The sequence below is a fragment of the Trichechus manatus genome, unplaced genomic scaffold (genome assembly GCF_000243295.1).
Source record: "Trichechus manatus latirostris isolate Lorelei unplaced genomic scaffold, TriManLat1.0 scaffold00296, whole genome shotgun sequence".
NCBI lineage: Eukaryota > Metazoa > Chordata > Mammalia > Sirenia > Trichechidae > Trichechus > Trichechus manatus.
The window spans coordinates 734,645-755,618 of record NW_004444232.1 but is presented as its reverse complement, the minus strand read 5'-3'; positions in this window follow the sequence as shown (position 1 = coordinate 755,618).

Below are 20,974 nucleotides of genomic sequence, written 5' to 3'. Positions count from 1 at the left end.
ATCTTAGATGGCCGCTCACAGGCTTTTAAAACCCCAGACACTACTCACCAAGGTAGAATGTAGAATATTGTCTGGTCACTCTTTTTAAGCATAAAGTTTGTGGAGTTTTGACAGATGTATACAACCATGTAACCACTTTCATAATTAAGATACAGATCATTTCCATTACCTCACGATGTTCCCTCATGCTCCTTTGAAGTCAATACCTTCAACCTACCACCACTCTCTAGAAACCACTGATCTGATCTAGACCTATAGTTTGCCTCTTTCAAAGAATTTCACATAAATTTCACATAAATGGAATCATACAGTATGTAGTCTTTCCTGTCTGGCTTCATTCACTTAGCATAATGCTTTTCAGATTCATCCACGTCATTGCATAGATGTGCAACATAATCTATTAATGAATGGACGTTAACTTTTTTTCAATTTTTTTTCCATCTACTAAAATGGTCATATGTTTTTTTTCTTTTTTAGTCTGTTGATATAATAAATTACAGTGCTTGATTTTCAAATGGTAAACCAACCTTGCATTCTTGGAATAAACCCCACTTGGCTATGACATAGTAACTCACTCTTAAACATGAAAGACAAGACAAGGATCACAGACATTTTAGGGAAGTATGAAACATAAAAGGCACTTGGAGGATACAGAATGATACAATGAGCAGAGAAAACATTCACAAGTATCATTGTTACCTTCAGAAAAATGGAAGATATTACATCTTAGAAACAATAACATAAGTCTGTATGTTTTTTAAAGCATCATTCAAAGAACCAGGAAGAGCTCCTGTAAATTAAAAATATAACAGATATGAAAAATTCAGTGAAAACAATGAAAGATGACTTACAGAAATTTCTTAGAAAATAGGAGGGAAAAACAAAGGAGAAGTAAATTAGGAGGAAAAAAAAGAAAATTAGAGGTTCATTGTTTTACTTTGTCAGGGCTGCCGTAACAAGATACCAAAAAGTGGGTGGCTTTAAAGAACAGAAATTTATTTTCTCACAGTTCTGGAGGCTAGAAGTCCCAATGCAAGGTGTCAGCAGGATCCTCTCTCTCTCTCTATCTCGGCCTGCTCTAGGGGCAGAGTCTACCTTGTCTTCTCTAGCTTCTGGTAGCCCCTGGGCATTTCTTACCATTCTTTGACTTATAGGTGTATTTTCACAAGGTGTCTGTCTTCCCCCTGTGTATTATACCATTTCTGTGTCTGTTCTCCCCTTTTATAAAACACTACTCAGAAGGGATTAAGACTCACCCTACTCCAATATTACCTCATGTCAACTTTACGGATAACAAAAGAAAAATTCTATTTCCAAACAAGGTCACATTCACAGGTACAGAGGTAACACTTCAATGTATCTTTTGGGGGGACACAATTCAATCCATAACATTCACCATCTGATTACAGGTAGCTCCACAAGGAGAGAACAGAGATATTGGAGGAAGAGGAGGAGGAGTGAGAAACTAGTGAAGTTAAATTACAAGAAAATTTCCCCAAACAGAAAGGCTGGAATTTCCAATGTTCAGCATAATGATTGAAAAAGACCTACACTATGCTCAGCATTGTGAAATTTCTGAGCATCATGAACAAAGATAAGACTCCAAATCCTCCACTGAAGAAAACAATTTATATACAAAGATTCAGGAACAGGAATGGCATCAGACTTTTCAACTGCAGCCTCAAAAGTTAAGAAACAATGGAGCAATGCCTTTAATATTTTGAGGAAAATAATTTCCAAGATTATATTTAGAACAAAGATATTTTTAGATATTCAATCGATCTACTAGAGGAAATAGTCTATCAAATCAAGGGAGTAAATTAGAAGGAAAAATGCATGAGATTTAGAAATAGAGAATCAAATACACAATAAGGATAAGGAGAATACCCAGGACAATGGTACAAAGAAATTCCTGGCTTACATCTAAGTAGCACGCCTAAAGAACAAGTCTATATTGGAACACTGGAATGCAAAGCTCTAGGAAGAATGTCGCCTGTCCGGGGGGTGGGGTAGAGGAGAGATTAAATTGTTAGTTTGCCAAATATGTCCAATCTTATTGACAGTAGATTTACATTTCCGATAGTCAACTTAGGGATAGTTAAGTATTTAGAAAACTAAGCAAACAAACAAATAAAAATGAGGCAATTATTTACTTTAGGAGGAAAAGAAAATAGTACAAGATAAATATAATCCTAACGTATTATGTGGAGCCCTGGTGGCACAGGGTTAAGAGATTGGCTGCTAACAAAAAGGGTAGCAGTTCAAATATACAAGCCGCTTCTTGGAAACCCTATGGGGCAGTTCTACTCTGTCCTATAGGGTCACCGTGAGTTGGAATCAACTCCATGGCAATGGTTTTGGGTTTTTTTGGAATATACTAAGTGACTCAGTTTTGAGCAATTACATGGTTATAATCATTACAAAAGGAGCCCCAGTGGCACAATGGTTGAGTGCTCAGCTTTTGAACCCATCAGCAGCTCCAAAGGAGAAAACACCTGGTGATCTGTTCCCATACAGATTGCAGCCTTGGAACTGTATGGGGCAGTTCTACTCTGTCATATAGTGTCACTATGAGTCAGAATTCACCACTCCTCTGACAGTTTGTTGTACTGTGGTGGCTTGCATGTTGCCGTGATACTGGAAGCTACGCCACGGGTATTTCAAATACCAGCAGGGTCACCCATGGTGGACAGGTTTCATCAGAACTTCCAGACAAGACAGACTAGAAAGGAGGACCTGGTGGTCTACTTCTGAGAAAAACTGGCCAGTGAAAACCTTATGAATAGCAGAGGAACATTGTCTGGTATAGTGCCAGAAGATGAGCCCCTCAGGTTGGAAGGCACTCAAAAGATGACTGGGGAAGAGCTGCCTCCTCAAGTAGAGCTGACCTTAATAACATGGATGGAGTAAAGCTTTCAAGACCTTCACTTGCTGATGTGGCACAACTCAAAATGAGAAGAAACAGCTGCAAATATACATGAATAATTAGAACATGGAATGTTCGAAGTATGAAACTAGGAAAACCGGAACTTGTCAAAAATCAAATGGACCTCATCGCTAACCTAGGCATTAGTAAGCTGAAATGGACTGGTATTGGCCATTTTGAATCAGATATTTGTATGGTCTACTACGCCAGGAATAACAAATCACAGAGGAATGGCATCACTTTCATAGTCAAGAAGAACATTTCAAGACCTATCCTGACGTACCACGTTGTCAGTGACAGGATAACATCCATACACCTACAAGGAAGACCAGTTAATACGACAATTACTCAAATTTACAAACCAACCACTAATGCCAAAGAGGAAGAAATTGTAGTTTTTTATCAACTTTAGCAGCCTGAAATTGATCAAACATGCAATCGAGATGCATTGATAATTACTGGTGATTGGTATGCAAAAGTTGGAAACAAAGAAGAAGGATTGGTAGTAGGAAAATACGGCCTTGGTGATAGAAGCGACATTGGAGATCACATGATAGAATTTTGCAAGAACAACAACTTACTCATTGCAAATACCTTTTTTTAACAACATAAACGGTGGTGACTCTACACATGGACTTCACCAGATGGAATTCACAAAAATGAAATCGACTATATCTGTGGAAAGAGACGATGGAAAAGCTCAATATATTCAGTCAGAACAAGGCCAGGGACCAACTGCAGAACAGACAATCAATTGCTCACATGCAAATTGAAGTTGAAGCTGAAGAAAATTAAAGTAAGTCCACTATAGCCAAAGTATGACCTTGAGTATATCCCACCTGAATTTAGAGACCATCTTAAGGATAGGTTAGACACATTGAACACTAATGACTGAACACCGGATGAGTTGTGGGATGACATCAAGGACATCATACCTGAAGAAAGCAAAGGTCATTAAAAAGATGGGAAAGAAAGAAAAGGTCAAAATGGGTGACAGAAGAGATTCTGAAATTTGCTCTTGAACATAGAATAAATTTCAAAGGGTGGCTCGAGAAGACAAAGTAAAGTATTATAATGAAATGTGCAAAAGCTGGAATTAGAAAACCAAAAGGCAAGAACATGTTCAGTATTTCTCAAGCTGAAAGAACTGAAGAAAAAATTCAAGCCTCAAGTTGCAATTTTGAAGGATTCTGTGGGCAAATTATTGAATGACACAGGAAGCATCAAACGAAGATGCAAGGAATACAGAGTTACTGAACCAAAGAGAATTGGTCAATGTCCAGCCGTTTCAGGAGGTAGCACATGATAAAGAATTGATGGTACTGAAGGAAGAAGTCCAAGCTGCACTGAAGGCATTGGAGAAAAACAAGCCTCCAGGAATTGAAGGAATAGCAATTGAGATGTTTCAACAAAGGGATGCAGCGCTGGAAGTGCTCACTCATCTATGCCAAGAAATCTGGAAGACAGCTACCTGATCAATCATCTGGAAGAGATCCATATTTGTGCCCATTCCAAAGAAAGGTGATCCAACAGAATGTGGAAATTATCGAACAATAACATTAAATCACATGCAAATAAAATTTTGCTGAAGATAATTCAAAAATGGTTGCAGCAGTACCTTGACAAGGAACTGCCAGAAAATCAAGCCAGATTCAGAAGAAGACGTAGAACAAGGGATATTATAGCTAATGTCAGATGGATCTTGGCCAAAAGCAGAGAATACCAGAAAGATGTTTACCTGTGTTTTACTGACTATGCAAAGGCATTCGACTGTGCGGATCATAAGAAATTATGGATAACATTGTGAAGAACGGGAATTTCAGAATGCTTAATTTAACATGCTCATGCAGTACCCGTACATAGACCAAGAGGCAGTCACTTGAACAGAACAAGGGGATGCTGTGTGATTTAAAATCAGGAAAATTGTGTGTCAGGGTTGTATCTTTTCACCATACTCATTCAATCTGTGTGCAGAGCAAATAATCCGAGAAGCTGGACTATATTAAGAGGAATGTGGCATCAGGATTGGAGGAAGACTCATTGACAACCTGTGATATGCAGATGACACAACCTTACTTGCTGAAAGCAAAAAGGACTTGAAGCACTTACTGATGAAGATCAAAGACTACAGCCTTCAGTATGGATTACACCTCAACATAAAGGAAACAAAAATTCTCACAACTGGACCAATAAGCAACATCATGATAAATGGAGAAAAGATTGAAGTTGTCAAGAATTTCATTTTACTTGGATCCACAATAAACACCCATGGAAGCTACAGTCAAGAAATCAAATGACGCATTGCCTTGGGCGAATCTGTTGTGAAAGACTTGTTTAAAATGTTCAAAAGTAAAGATATCACTTTGAGGATTAGGTTCACCTGTCCCAAGCCATGGTATTTTCAATCACCTCAAATGCATAGGAAAGCTGGACAATGAATAAGAAAGATCAAAGAAGAATTGATGTCTTTTAATTATGGTGTTGGCAGAGAATATTGAACATACCATGGACTGCCAGAAGAACAAACAAGTCTGTCTTGGAAGAAATACAAAGAATGCTCCTTGGAAGTGAGGATGATGAGACTTCGTCTCATGTACTTTGGACACGTTATCAGGAGGAACCAGTCCCTGGAGAAGGACATCATGCTTGGTAAGGTAGAGGGTCAGTGAAAAAGAGGAAGACCCTTGACGAGGTAGATTGACACAGTGGCTGAAACAATGGGCTCAAACGTAGAAAGAATTGTGAGGATGGTGCAGGACTGGGCAGTGTTTCATTTTGTTGTACGCAGGGTCACTATGAGTCAGAACCAACTTGACGGCACCTAACAACAACAGCGTGAGTCAGAATCAACTCAACAGCAGCACTCAATAACAACAATCATTATAAAGGCTGAATATTGACATAAACAGAAATTGTGATCATTGTGTTGGGAAAATGGAATGGAAGTCTAATGGATAAAGTATAAAACTGAAAATATAAAAACATAACTGTATTTATTTAGTAAATATTTATAGACTACTTACTATGTGCTAGCAGTAAGTGCAAATACTGTTCATTTAATCCTCATGCCAGCTCTATGAGTAAGATACCATTACAGTTTTCAATTTGCAGATGAAGGAACACAGGCTCAGAAAACTTAGTTAACTTTCCCCAAGATCTTTGGTTCTCAACTGAGGGTGATTTTGCAGCTTAGGAGACTTTTGTCAATTCCCTGTTACAACTGGGGAGAAGGTGCCACTGGCATCTAGTGGGTAAAGGGCAGGGATGCTGCTAAACATCCTACAGTACACCGGATAGTCTCCCACAATAAAGAACTATCTGGCACAAAATGTGAATTGTGTGTCTGTTAAGAAATACTGCACAAAATAAACAGAAATGGAGAGTGACAGAGCTGGGATTTGAATCCTAGCAGCCTTTGCTCTTGACCACCTTTCTCTGCTGCCTTTCGATAGCAGTCTAAGGATGCAATCTAGAAACATGAAGGTAAATAGAAGAAAGAGCTGGGAGAGTTATAAGTGGTTGTCTCTAGAGAGAGAGAACCTGGGATGAGGAATAAGGACCAGTGGACTACTGTTTTTGTGTTTTGTATTGATGTTTTAAAAGACTCAAAGAAATATTTGAACTATAGTATGTACATTTTTAAATGTTAAAATAACTGTGGACATTCAAATCATAGATTATTTTCAGCTTAATCATTGTTTTCCATATTTTAGGAGTGCCTAGTAAAACGCAATTTCTAAGAGATGTCCTTCAGTACATTTTGGTTGAATGAATGAAAAGAAATAAACATGTTCAGGCAAGAGAGAATATACAAAAAACAAAAAACAGAACTTTCATCTTGACTGACATCTTGCACCGCAAGTTGCAACTTGCAACAAAATGAAGTACTTCAGACAGAAAATCCTGAAAATCCAGATATGTCATGCAAAGCTATTTCAGACCTTATTATAAAGCAAACAAACAAAAAAAATAGCTGTACTAAATAATGATAGATTACCAACTCTATCATTACATATGTAAGTACACCCACATTAGATGAAGAAGGAAGTTGTTTAAAAAACAACGAAAGAAAATGAAATAAAGATGACACAGTTAATTATTAATAATTTAAAAAATTTTTTTTATTGTGCACTAGGTGAAAGTTTACAGAGCAAATCAGTTTCCCATTTGATAGTTTGTATATAAAGTGCTTCTTAATACTAATTTTAAAACTCAAATACCATGTAATCTTTAAAAATCTATACAGAAAAAACAAATCTCACTTGGAGCTCTCCTCCCTTCAGTGTCTTCTACCAGTAACAATACCTCTTTCATTTAACAGGACACAGGGTAGAGAATAAGAAGAAAGATACAAATTCATGTTACTACTATAGCAGTACATTGGATCAGCAGACTATCTCACGCCTTTGTTGCTGTTAGTTGCTGTCAATTTGGCTTTGAGTCATGGCAACCTTATATATAACAGAACAAAATGTTACCTGGTCCTGCACCATCTTCATGATCATTGGTATGTTTTGTGTTAGCAGACCCCAAAACCTGAGGCACCTGGCGTAACTAGAATAGCTGACCCAGACCTAAATCAGACTCCATTTTGATTCACTCACTAAGACCTTAGTTCCATTCCTGCTTTTCGCATGACTCTTTGTATATCTGTAACTTAGGGTTGAAGCATAAACCCGTTATTTTAAGATAAAAGGAAGGGACCAGGTGTATGGTTGTTACAGAAAGTTTGACGCAAATGTTCTTGAAAGAATGATTGGTTCAGGATGTTCCAGTATGTTAACAAATGAACTGCTAATGTGAAGAAAGATTGTGGTTTGAGGATCCCTTTGTGGTTTTTACCTTGCACCCCTCTGGTAGCCTTTGTTTACTCACTCTATAAAAAACCTCACTCCCCTCTCACACTTAGGAACATTATTGTACTCAGCCAGAGTGTAATAAACCCTTTACCGTCCAGTCGATTGCAACTCATAGCAACCCTACAGGACAGACTAGAACTGCCTCATGAAGTTTCCAAGGAGTGCCTGATGGATTCGAACCGATAACTTTTTGGTTAGCAGTCGTAGCTCTCAATCACTATGCCACCAGGGTTTCCCCAGAGTATAATAGTGTCTCCAAATTCCTGAATCTCTCTATTCTTCAATAAAACTCTTTCCTTCCTGTCTTAGTCATCTAGTGCTGCTATAACAGAAATACCACAAGGGGATGGCTTTAACAAAGAGAAATTTATTTCCTCATAGTAAAGTAGGCTAAAAGTCCAAATTCAGGGCATCAGCTCCAGGGGAAAGATTTCTCTCTCTGTGGGACTTCTCATCAATCTTTCCCTGGACTACGAGCTTCTCCACACAGGGATCCTGGGTCCAAAGGATGTGCTCTGCTCCCGGCACTGCTTTCTTGGTGGTAGGAGGTCCCCATTTCTCTGCTTGTTTCCCTTTCATTTTATCTCTTGTAAGATAAAAGGTAGCGCAGGTCGCACCCCAGGGAAACTCCCTCTACTTTGGATCAGGGATGTGATCTTAGTAAGGGTGTTACAATCCCACTCTAATCATCTTTAACATAAAATTACAATCACAAAATGGAGGACAACCACCTAATACTGGGAATCATAGCCCAGCCAAACTGATACACACATTTTTGGGGGGACATAATTCAATCCATGACACTTTCGCTTTTAACAGACTGTAAATCTGGTGCTTCTCCTATGACATTTCAAGTCCATTTATTGTGTTGATCCATCTGATTTAGGGTTTCCCTCATTTTCATTGGCCCTCTAATTTGGCAAACATGATGTCCTTTTCTAGTAATTGCTCTTTCCTGACGACATGTCCAAAGTAAGAGGGCCAAAGTCTTGACATCCTTGCTTCTAAGAAACATTCTGGTTGTATTTCTTACCTTTAGAGAAACTAAAAGTCATCTGCAAGAATCTACTCCACCTCTGCTTCCTCCCCTATACTTCTATTTTCTTTTGTCAAATGTCTTTTACTCTGTAAGTTTCTGTATGCGTACTATTTTTCTTTTGACTAGGTATTTTCACAGGTTTAAAAAGGCAAAAAAAGACATCAGAATATATACATGATGAAGTCTTGCTCCTGCTGCTGTCCTTGTACCCTACAGGTAATTATTTTCAATAGTATGAAATGTTCTAGTGTTTCTTTATGTAAATATGAGCAAATCCAAATATGTATATATACTTTTTTCTCATGTTTTCCATATACACTCTTCTATACCTTGCTTTATTTCACATTAACAATATTTTGAAATAAAATTGAGTATGTTAGTTGAAGTCTGGCCATCTTACAGATTACTGCTGTTTAACTCATCACTTAACAAATAAGAAAATTTAAGTTCAGAGAGATTAAATCTCTATTAAAAATATTGATTACTGTAATAATTATTTAAACATTTTGTAAAGTTTTACCATTCTCAGGTGAACTAAAAAAATCTTTTTAAAATCAAGGTGTATATTTTCTAAGTTTTTAGGACGTTTCAAAAAGTTACTAGTTAAGCCAACTAAAAATAAAATTTGTACTTTAGCAAGTAGTGTGTTTGAAGACAAATTTATGAAACCTAAAAATGTACCTTGTGTAAAAATAAATCAATGGTCTTAATTTGACTAAAATTCATATCATTTTCTGCACTTTTAAATGGTAATTATATTTTAAATAATATATTGCTTTATTAAATATCTTAATTTCTCCTACTTAAAAATATATATCAAGTATTTTTGGTATAGCAAAAGATCATAAAACCAATAATAAATATCTAAGTAATCACATCAAAATCAATTTTTTTTCACAAGATTTTAATGAGAAGTGTTATGGATTGAATGTGTCCCCTCAAAATTTATGTTGAAGTCCTAACCCCTGGTACTTGGGAACTTGACCTTGTATGAAAATTAGGTCTTTGAAGATGTTATCATTTAAATTAACATGAATGAAGGGGGTCCTAATCCCATCTGTGACCTTATAAAAGAGGAGAAGAGACACAGAGCTCTAGACAGAGAAGGACAATGGCCATGTGAAGATGCATCTCCAAGCCAAGGAACACAGAAGTCCAGAGAGACAAGAAAACATCTTTCTCTAGAGCCTTTGTAGACAGCATGGCTCTGCCAATACCCTGAACTCATACTACTAGCTTCCAGAACTGTGAGACGGTAAATTTCTGTTCTCATAAGCCACCCAGTATGTAGTATTTTGTTACTGCAGCCCTAGAAAGCCAATACAGGAAGCTAAGGGGCTTAAAAAAAAAAAACAAGCCAAACCCATTGCCATGGAGTTGATTCCAACTCATAGTGACCCTACAGGACAGAGTAGAACTGCGCCATAGGGTTTCCAAGAAGCAGCTGGTCGATTCGAACTGCCAACCTTTTGGTTAGCAGCCGAGCTCTTAATTACGACGCCACCAGGGCTTCAAGGGGCTTGGGACTATGTAAATAAACTCTTCCACCTTTCTTTCCACCACCTATTTCCCATTCTCTCACCCATGCCCTTTGGACAGCTCAATTGGAGATATTTTTCTTTCTTTAAGTGGAGCTCAGAATGGGAACCTAGTAGGGGAGAGAAAGAAAAATGTAGCACATCACAACCATACACCAAGTTATATTTATGAGCACCCCGCTTCAAAAGGCTTAACAATCAAGCTGATTTGGCCTGGTACTGTGACATCAAAGGTGAGTGGGAGTTTCATCTGGGGCCCTTAAGATTCTGTCTGAGAGCTAAGCATATTCTATATCCACAGGAGAATCACTGTTGTATAGTCAGTGGTCTTTGAATGAATGGTCTTCCACTCTAACTCAAATTTTAATATTATCTCTGTGGTATATATTAAATTAGTTGGCCCTTTTCTATTTCAAGTGAGAAGAGAAACTGCTTTGGCTTCAATAGATTCAGTTTACTTCCTAGATGACCTAGAAGAAAATCAGGGGGCATGGCACCATGTCGGCTTGAATTCTTTGAGGCATATTGACAATAACCCCTGAATGAAATAAAAGACTACAGAAAGAAATGGAAAGTTGGCACCATGCCTCAAAACTGGAAGAGGGAAAAATTCAATACGTGTAAAACAATTAGAATAAATTAAATATCTATTGAGTAGCTAAATAAGCAAAGTGAAAAGGCATATGCCCCTTCCAACTTTGCAGATGTTATGAAATAATAATGTGCTATCAGCAACATGATTAAAACTGAAATACAGATTATACCAGCTCGCTAATTAAGAAACTTGAATCAAGATTCTTCTAAGAAAAATTAAGTATGTTCACAAGCAGGAAAAGAAAAACTATATGTTCTTTGTCAAAACTCAACTAATGATATTTCAATCACACCAAAGATTCCCAGTGTGTGTTCTGTCCGCTGAAATTTGTTTATTTTCACACTTGCTCAGTTTTGCATAACCAAGTTATCTTTCTTTGAGTTATTTGTCATTGTGTGTATGTGTGTGCATGTATGTATGCATTTTGTTTAAGACGAGGTGTGAGAACTCCAAATTCTTTATACAACCTCTGTCTTAGTTATCTAGTGCGGCTATAACAGAAATACCACAAGTGGGTGGCTTTAACAAACAGAAATCTATTTTCTCACAGTTTAGGAGGAGAGGAGTCCTAATTCAGGGTGCCAGCTCTAGGGGGAGGCTTTTTCTCTCTGTCAACTTCTGAGCTTCTGTTCCTGAACCATCTTCACGTGGCTTGGTATGTCTTTTCCCTGACTCTGCTTCTTTTGCTTGATTGTTTAATCTCTTTTATATCTCAAAAGAGATTGACTCAAAATACACCCTACACTAATCTTGTCTTATTAACATAAAAAAGACAACCCATTCCCAAATGAAATTATAACCACAGGCATAGAAGTTAGGATTTACAACATATATTTTTGGGGGACACAGTTCAATCCATAACAATCTCCATCAATGAATCTTAAAATAAACTATCAATTTTTTTAAAATATTAACTGGAAAACTAATATTTCATAACAACTGAGCTGCATGTTCTTATACATTTTTAGCTGGTATTGAAGAGTTTCTGGAAATTACTAAAATACTGTAAGTCATATATATCTTCAAACACTGAAGTGGCATGTGAACAAGTGGTTTGCAGACTAGAAGTAGGAATTCATCTTTTGTTAAAATATTATTTATAAGACGCCAAGTGAGATAAGAATTTTCAGGAGCTTCCTAGAAAATTTATAGGTCTTTGTCTTCAAAAGTAGAAGAAATATTTCACTGGTTATCATCTATAAAAATTAAAGTAATAAAAAGTATCAAATCCATCTAGGACAGAATAGAAAAAGCAGATAAAAAATAATCTCTAGCTCTTTCAAAGTCAAAAAGAATCTTTCTGAGGAAGTGGAAATTTAAAAGTCCAAGGCAAGTTAACTAATGCATTTCTTTACTTTGTCAGAAGTAAAGTATAAAAATAATATTATTTTCAAGGACTAGATACCATAGTACTAATTTAAATTCATATTTTTTTTTTAGAAAATGATTACACTAGTAGTATAAATCACAAATGAAGTCCACAAACTCAATCAAGGATTTTTGTACACATGATATAAAAATAAACTCAGAATGTTGGTTTTACCAAAACATTCATGATCATATCAAATTAACTACCATGGCTCTTTGTTTTGTCCTCAAAAACAGGCCTCTTGTGCCTCAGAGCGATTACACTTTACTTGGCTTAGTCTATAACTAGAGCAAGACTGAAATAATCATCTGTGTCATTTAAAAAAAAAAAAACACTTATACAACACTGTGGGGGAAGAGAGAGGCAGTGGCCTGGCGTTGAAGACCACCAAATAGAAATCAGGAACTAAACCGATGGGTCCTGAAAAACTAGTAGCTGAGAAAACTACATGCTTTACTATTTTAATCCCTTTTTAAAGATTTTGCATTTCAGTTGATAACTTATGTTTATGGTTAAGAGCTGTGACTGCTAACCAAAAGATCGGCAGTTCAAATCTACCAGCTGCTCCTTGGAAACCCTATGGGGCAGTTCTACTCCTCTGTCCTATAGGGTTTCTACGCATTGGAATTGACTCGATGGCAACAGGTTTTACTGTGGTTATAGAGCCCTGGTGGCACAGTGGTTAAGCGCTTGGCTGTTAACTAAAAAGGTCAGTGGTTTGAACCCACCACCGGCTCCATGGGCGAAAGATATGGCAGTCTGCTTCTGTAAAGATTTACTGCCTTGGAAACTCTATGGGACAGTTCTACTCTATGTTATAAGGTTGCTATGAGTCAGAATCAACTCGATGGTAATGGGAATGTACTGTGGTTAAAACTGACCATGTTACTGATGCAATTGTTGAGGAGATATAAAGAAAATTAATGTTATTTTATGAAAATATTATATTATTCAAAAAACAAAATTAATTTTAAAAGCATTAACCTGAAATAGCTCATTATGTTCTTATTTGTTTACTTAGTTACTTAAAAGTTCATGAAAAACTTATTACATCCAAATAATCTGTTCACCCTAGCCTCACCACCCACTAAACACGAATTCTGTTATCCCTGAAGCTAGTGATAGTAAAGTAGCAACACTGATGATTGCCTAAATTCAAACAACAATGAAGCAAGAGAATGCTTATTGGAAGCTGAGTAATGGGAGTATATCCTCTGATCAAAATAAATAGAGGTAATTCTTCTTTGAATTCAGATTAATGGCATAGTTGAGCAAGCATTTCATTGGAAGAATAAAAAAAGTCTCTTTTTCCCTCCAAAGAGATTATGTATACAGTAATTAATAGCTCTTCTCTTTGCCCTTCCCTGCTTTTCAGCTTCTCTCTTTATCTCTCTCTCTTTCTTCCATTTTCCCTCCCTCTCTCCTTCCATCTCTTTTTCCACAGTAGAGTAACGGTAACCAAGGATCAACAAAGATTAATATTTATTGAACACTTATTGTGTATAAGATACTGTGCTAAGCACAATATGGGAATTTTTTCAAAATAAAATAGAAGATCTACTAAATGACCTCCACTTAATCAAAACACCAGATTAACTAATGCTCTCCATTCCTGCTATAAAACACACAGACTAATGCCTGACCTCTGAATATTTACTAACGGCCTACGTCACAGTGTAGCCGCACACTTATGCTTCCCCCAGCTGAGTTGTAACTACCACGAGCCATTCATTCATTCCTTTAATAGTGCCTGACAGGCATTGTTCTAGGAGCAAGGGACACAACAGTAAATAAGACAGACAAAAATCCTACCGGCCCCTATGAAACTTATATAAGGATCAATTGTGTTAATTTCCCAAACTCTTAGTGTCAGTTTTTCTGATTAGTGTAATTAAGTAATTTAATTTGTATGTACTTTATTAAATATCCAGGAGCCCTGGTGGCACACTGGTTAAAGCAACTGACAACTAACCAATAGGCTTGCAGTTGGAAACTACCAGCAGCTCCATGGGAGAAAGATGTGGCAGTCTGCTTCTTTAGAGACTTACAGCCTTGGAAACCTTATAGGGTTGCTATAAGTCAGAATCAACTCAACGGCAACGGGTATTTGATTTTATTAAATATCAGTGCAAAAATATGTTTGTTTCTAACAAAAGGAATTCAGCACAGGAGAGTAAGAGGAACAAAGAAAACATCAGTACCACAAAAAAAAAAGCACTATAAAATGACAGCAATAAACTCACATCTATCAATAATTACACTGAATGTAAATGACCTAAATGCACCCATAAAGAAACAGAGAGTGACAGAATGGATTAAAAAAAAAAAATAGGATCTATCAATATGTTGTCTCCCAGAGACACGTCTTAGAAACAAAGACATAAACATATTAAAAATCAAAGGATGGAAAAAAAATGTATCAAGCAAACAGCTACCAAAAAAGAACAGGAGTGGCAATACTAATCTCAGATGAAATAGACTTTAAAACAAAATCCACCATAAAAGACAAAGAAGGGCATTATATAATGATTAAAGAGATGCTCCCTCATGAAGACATAACCATAATAAATATCTATGCACCCAATGACAGGCTCCAAAATACGTAAAACAAACTCTAACAGCAGTAATAGCAGGAGACTTCAACACATCACTCTCAGTAAAGGACATAACATCTAGAAAGAAACGCAACAAAAATACACAAGAGCTAAAAGCCACAATCAGCCAACCTGACCTCACAAACATATACAGAACACTCCACCCAACAGCTGCAAAGTACACATTCTTTTCCAACACACATGGAACACTCTCCAGAACAGACCACATCTTAGGCCACAGAGCAACCCTCAACAAAATGCAAAACAGTGAGATAATGCAAAATATCTTCTCTGATCATAATGCCATCAAAGTAGAAATTAACAACAGGAAGAGCAAGAAAAAAAATTACATGGAAACTGAATAACACCCTGGTTAAAAACCGCTGGGTAATAGAAAGACATAAAGATGGAATAAAAAAATTCCTAGAATCAAATGAGAATGAAAACACATCATACCAAAACCTTTGAGACACAGCAAAGGCAGTGCTCAGATGTCAATTTATAGCAATAGATGCACACATTAAAAAAGATGAAAGGGACAAAATCAAAACATCAGCTACACAACTCCAACAAATAGAAAGAGAATAGCAAAAGAAGCTCACAGCCACCACCAGAAAGAAAATAATAAAGATCAGAGCTGAAATAAATGAAAGAGAGAATAGAAAATAGAAATAATCAACAAAACCAGAAGTTGGTTCTTTGAAAGGATCAACAAAATCAACAAAGCATTGGCCAAACTGACAAAAGAAAAACAGGAGAGGATGCAAATAACCCAAATAAAAAATGAAATGGGGGACATTACAACAGACCCAACTGAAACAAAAAGGATCATAACAGAGTATTATGAAAAGCTATGTTCCAACAAATTTGAAAACCTAAACGAAATAGGCAAATTTCTAGAAACACACTACCTACCCAAACTAACACAAAATGATATTGAAAATCTGAATAGACCCATGACAAGCAAAGAGATTGAAAAGGTAATAATAATAAAAAAAAAAAATCCCAACCAAAAAAAGCCCTGGCCCAGATGGCTTCACTGGAGAATTCTACCAAACATTCAGAGAAGAGCTTACACAAATACTACTCAAACTATTTCAGAACATAGAAAAGGAAGGGATACTTCCAAATTCATTCTGTGAAGCCAGCATAACCCTGATACCAAAACCAGGCAAAGACACCACAAAAAAAGAAAATTACAGACCAATATCTCTCATGAATATAGATGCAAAAATTCTAGCCAATAGAATTCAGCATCATATAAAAAAAATAATACACCACAGGATTCATACCAGGTATGCAAGGATGGTTCAACATTAGAAAATCAATCAACGTAATCCAACACATAAATAAAATTAAAGAATCACATGATTATCTCATTCAACACAGAAAAGGCATTCAACAAAGTCCAACACCCATTCCTGAAAAAAACTCTCAATAAAATAGATACAGAAGGGAAATTCCTCGATATAATAAAGGGCATCTATACAAAACCAACAGCCAACCAACATCATTCTTAATAGAGAGAGGCTGAAAACATTCTCCTTGAGAACAGGAAAAGTAGAACTGTCCCATAGAGTTTCCAAGAAGTGCTGGTGGATTCGAATTGCCGACCTTTTGGTTAGCAGCCATAGCTCTTAACCACTACACCACCAGGGTTTCCAAAAAAGAAATAAAGGGCATCCAAACTGGAAATGAAGAAGTAAAACTGTCTCTTTTTGTGGATGATATGATACCATACATGGAAAACCCAACAGACTCCACAAGAAAACTACTAGAACTAATAGGAATATTCAGCAGAGTTGTAGGATACAAGATAAATATACAAAAATCAGTTGGATTCCTATACACCAATAAAGACAACAACAAAAAAGGAAATCAGGAAAACAATCTCATTTTAATAGCCCCTAAAAAAATAAAATACTTAGGAATAAATCCAACCAGGGATATAAAAGACTTATACAAAGAAAACTACAAAACACTACTGCAAGAAACCAAAAGAGATCTACATAAATGGAAAAACATACCATGCTCATGGATAGGTAGACTCAACGTCGTGAAAATGTCAATTCTACCCAAAGCAATCTACAAACACAATGCAATCCTGATCCAAATACCAACAGCATTCTTTAAAGAGATGGAAAAACTAATCATTAACTTTATATGGAAAGGGAAGAGGCTCCGGATAAGTAAAGCACTACTGAAGAAGAAGAATACTGAAGAAGAACCTACTATACAGCTATAGTAGTCAAAACAACCTGGTACTGGTACAACAACAGATACACTGACCAATGGAACAGAATTTAGAACCTACATGTAAATCCATCCACCTATGGTCACCTGATCTTCAACAAGGGCCTATCAAATGGGGAAAAGAGTCTTTTTAACAAATGGTGCTGGCAAAACTGGATGTCCATCTGTAAAAAAATGCAACAGCACCCATACCTCACATCATACAAAAAACTAACTCAAAATGGATCAAAGACTTAAATATAAAACCAAAAACTATAAAGATCATAGAAGAAAAAATAGGATCAACAGTAGAGGCCCTAATATATGGCATTAACAGGATACAAACCATAACTAATAACATACGAACTCCAGAAGATAAGCTAGGTAACTGTAATCTTCTAAAAATTAAACACTTATCCTCATCAGAAGACTTGGCCGCAAGAGTAAAAACAGAACCAATAGACTGGGAAAAACATTTTGGCTATGACAAATCCTACAAAGTACTAATCTCTAAAATCTACAGGAAAATCCAATACCTCTACAACAAAAAGACAAATAATCCAATTAAAAAATGGGAAAAGGAAATGAACAGACACTTCACCAAAGCAGACATTCAACTGGCTAACAGACACCTGAGGAAATGCTGGTGGTCACTAGCCATTAGAGAAATGCAAATCAAAACCACAATGAGATAACCATCTCACCCGCGGCATTACTGGCACGAATCAAAAAAAAATTGAAAATCACAAATACTGGAGAAGCTGTGGGGAGATTGGAACTCTTATGCACTGCCGGTGGGAATGTAAAATGGTACAACCATTTTGGAAAACGATACGGTACTTCCTTAGAAAGTTAGAAACAGAAATACTATATGATCCAGCAATCCCACTCCTAGGAATATATCCTAGGGAAATAAGAGCCATCACATGAATAGACACATGCACATCCATGTTCATGGCAGCATTGTTCACAATAGCAAAAAGACGGAAACAACCTAGATGCCCATCAACAGATGAATGGATAAAAAAACTATGGTACATACACACAACAGAGTACTACACACCGATAAAGAACAATGATGAATCTCCAAAGCATCTCACAACATTCAAAAATCTGGAGGGCATTATGCTGAGTGAAATAAGTCAATGACAAAAGGACAAATATTGTATGACACCACTACTATAAAAACTCATGAAAAGGTTTACATACAAAAAGAAACAAATCTTTGATGGTTACGAGGGAGGGGAGGGGTGGGGATGGAAAAACACTAAATAGACAGCAGATAAGTAGTAACTTTGGTGAAGGGTAAGACAGTGCACAATACTGGGGAAGCCAGCACAACTTGTATAAGCAAGGTCACGGAAATTCCATAGACACATCCGAATTCCCTGAGGGACCAAATTGCTGGGCTGAGGGCTGTGGGGACCATGGTCTCAGGGAACATCCAGCTCAATTGACATAACATAGTTTATAAAGAAAATGTTCTACGTTCTACTTTGGTGAGTGGTGTCTGGGATCTTAAAAGCTTGTGAGCACCCATCTAAGATACTCCACTGGTCTCATCCCATCTGGAGCAAGGGAGAATGAAGAAAACCAAAGACAGAAGAGATAGATTAGTTCAAAAGACTAATGGACCGCAACTACCACAGCCTCCACCAGACACGACCAGATGGTGCCCAGCTACCACCACTGACTGCTCTGACAGGGATCACAATAGAGGGTCCCGGACCGAGCTGGAGAAAATTGTAGAACAAAATTTTAACTCACAAAAAAAGACTGTCCTGACAGAGACTGGAGAAACCCTGAGAGTACACATGCTGGACACCCTTTTAGCTCAGTAATGAAGTCACTCCTGAGGTTCACCCTTCAGTCAAGGATTAGACAGGCCCATAAAACAAAATGAGACTAAAGGGGCACACCAACCCAGCGGCAAGGACTAGAAGGCCAGAAGGGACAGGAAAACTAGTAATAGGGAACCCAAGGTCGAGAAGGGAGAGTGTTGACATGTTGTGGGGTTGGTAACCAACATCACAAAATAATATGTGTGCTAATTGTTCATTGAGAAGCTAGTTTACTCTGTAAACCTTGATCTAAAGTACAATAATTAAAAAAAAAAAGTTTGTTTCTATTAAAAACTAAGTTGAATGCTTTGGAAAGACAAGTTACTGTCACAAAATTACCATGGGCAAGACAACTGGAATATATTACAGAAATATAGAAATATTCTAAATTCATATTGTTTCTCAAGTGCCCTCAAGTTCTACATTTCCTTTAACAAAAATAAAAAATTGTAAATTTTGCATTATAGCAGTGGTTTTTGTAAAAAAGACAACCTGGAATTCTCAACAGCAGATCCAAACGTAAAAAAGGCCTTGGCCTGGCATCAAAAGATTGGCTAATGAATGTATAACAACAGGTTTTTAGTAAAAATAAAATGCTTAAGTTACATATATATCATTTTTTATAGTTGTCCACTTTAATGTTTTAGGCTAGCTGAAGAACTACTCATCCTAACAGCTTCAGCTTTCTAAAGCAAATGTCCTTTCTTCACGTAGTTGTGAAATGACAGGTTCGGCATTTCATTGTTTATATGAATATCATAAGTCTGGATCTGGCCCTAAACTGATAACCAGTTTCAGCAGACAAGACCATTCTCCTCGTAAATTTTCTCCTAGACATTATAAGGGAAAATATAAAAATCAAGGCAATCAACTTTAAAAAATTTTTATGAAGTGATGCTTTGTTTTATTAAATACCCCACCTCTACCTAACAAAGCCTTTAATGATCAACTTTCTTACACAGCAACTTACTCCCATCAGACAGTGTGAAACTACACTCTTTATAACAGAATGAAAACTAGAAACCTTAACTTTTGTCACTAATTCTCCGTTTTGTGGAACACTTCAAAAAAAAAAAAATTAGCAGTCATGAACCCTAAGGCAATTCCCTATGGGTCAGGTTTAGATGATAGCATATTCATATTAAATTACTTTGCGTATGTTCTAACATGGCTAAATTTCAAAAAACAGAAGGGTTATGCTTTTTTGCCATACTCCCTTCAACCACATTGAATAGGCGGTTACATAACTTGCCAAGACAAGTAGTAGAAATGAGTCAGACACAGGACCAGCCCTAGTAAAAATTGTGAATTAAGCGGTTTGATTTCAGTACCACACCCCTTTAGCACTACATGTATTTCCCTTGGTATCCAGGCCTGACAGTCACCCTCATAAGACATACCTCCCCTCCCACCCGTCAAATTTCTCTCCCTCTCCCTCTGTCTCTCTTTCTCACACCACTCATCAGCAAAACTGGCTTCCCCTCTTTTATCCTTCCTGTTCACTAATTAAAATTTACCTCTCCGGTATCTCTCCCCTTCAGGGTTTAAAGGGACAACTACTTAATCTGATAAAGGAATCCACACTAATGTGCTGAGAGAAAGCTGGAAGGTAAAGTGAATTTTAATGAAGACCTTCTAAAGATAACACCTTTGCAGTTTAACTCGTTAGTGACTAAAAGTGAGACTTTTCAGCCCAGGTATTCAGATGAGGAAAATGTTTTGTTTCAGATACAGCCTTGATGCACTTAGCAAATCAAACAGGAATAGGTGAATACTTTCAATCTAACATGTAGTCAGCTGTGGTGAGAGTAACTAGCTAGCCTAAGTCAGTTTGGGGCCACTAAGGGGAAACAGGGAAAGATCTAAGTATCCAAAGAAAGTTGGTTGGCAAGGGAAAGTGAAAGTTACAGGAGCACTACAATTAAATTTTTCTAATTTAATATTTTATAAGGCTAAGTAGCCCTGGTGCCTAATAAGCATT